Here is a 1664-nt window from a genome sequence, read left to right as displayed (position 1 = left end):
TCTAACTCTCTATCTCTCTCCCTTCCTCTCTGTAAAAAATCAATAAAATATACTTTAAAAAAATAAAATAAAAAATAAAACAGTGCTCTCACCGCGCGTGGTCCCTGGATTAACCGAAGCATTCCTGGGTACCCCTTAGAGATGCTTGGGTACCACCCACTCCAGACCTATGATAACTAAAACTACCGGAACAGGACCTCAGAAATACCCCCTGCTCTTCAGACTACATGGGGGGGAGGGGAGGATCCTGGACCAAACCCACGTGTCCTGCAGAGGGCGCACCTGCCACCGGCTCCCGCGGAGGGGGCGCCATGCAGAGGGGGACACGGGGTTGCTAAAGGAGCCAGAAACCCGGGGTTTTAAAATGTCCAGCTTTTTACATGTTGAGAATTAATTCAAAACTAAAAAAACAAGACCAAACACATCTGTAGTCTGGATTCACCAGGCAGGCTGCCTGGTTCAGGTTCGCAGCTAGAATTCATGTGCTCCTGCTATAAGCCAAGCCCCGAGAAATGCGTGATGAGCCTTACACCCCCCGGACAACCCCGTGAAATGTTGGAAAAGCTGTTGTTCAATATATGTAATGTCAGACAATATAAAATACAAAAATGACAAACCCGAATTTAATCAGGCCTGCAGAGCTGATGGCTGGTTTATAGGAAGTTTAGAGGACAGGGGAACACATGAAATTTGGAGGAAGAAGTATCTACCACGAGGGGGAAAAGTCAGATGAATTCAGGATGAGGGACATTCCTTAGGGCCCTGCTGCCCACTTCTCCCAGGTTCCTGGGGCCAGCGTCACCCCAGGCCCCCTCAGTGGAAGTTGTGGGCAGTTTGGTTGGGAGAGGGAAGAGAGGGGAGGTTTATAGTGACAGTGATCACAGTCCCACCAATGGTCTTGATTGATATGAAAATGTTGGGCTGATCAGAAATAGGAATGACAGGAGGTCCCAGCAGGCCCCTCTGGGGATTAAACAGCCAGGGCAGTGTTCAGAAAATTATAGAAATTACAGAAATCTAGAGGCCTGGTGCACGAATTCCTGTACTGGTGGGGTCCCTCAGCCAGGCCTGTGGGGATTGGGCCAAAACTGGCTTTCCGACATCCCCCGAGGGGTCCCAGATTGTGAGAGGGCACAGGCCAGGCTGAGGGACCCCACCGGTGCACAATTAGGTTCAGGGAGGGACCAAGGAGGGCTCCAGGGCGTGTCAGGTCCGACTCACTCAGTCTCAGCCGGACCCCAGCAGCAAGCCAACCTACCAGTTGGAGTATCTGCCCCCTTGTGGTCAGTGCATGTCACAGCGACTAGTCGAACAGTCAAATGAACTGTCGGACCCTTAGCATACTAGGCTTTTATTATATAGGATTGCTTTGCTTTTGTGCTACAACAATTAGCCAATCTTCCTCCTAGCCTGGCCCTTAGCAGTAGACATGCCTCCACCTACCCATCCATCCATCCATCCATCCATCCATCCATCCATCTATCTATTCACCCATCCACCCATTCGCCCATCCGTCTACTCATCCACCTAACCATCCATTCACCCATCCACTCATCCATCTACTCATCCACCTATCCATCCATTCACCCCTCCATCTACTCATCCATCCATCCATCCATCCATCCATCCATCCATCCATCCATCCATCCATCCATCCATCCATC

The sequence above is a fragment of the Myotis brandtii genome, unplaced genomic scaffold (assembly GCF_000412655.1).
Source record: "Myotis brandtii unplaced genomic scaffold, ASM41265v1 scaffold410, whole genome shotgun sequence".
NCBI lineage: Eukaryota > Metazoa > Chordata > Mammalia > Chiroptera > Vespertilionidae > Myotis > Myotis brandtii.
The sequence above is the reverse complement of the archived record's forward strand: the minus strand, read 5'-3'. Positions refer to the sequence as shown.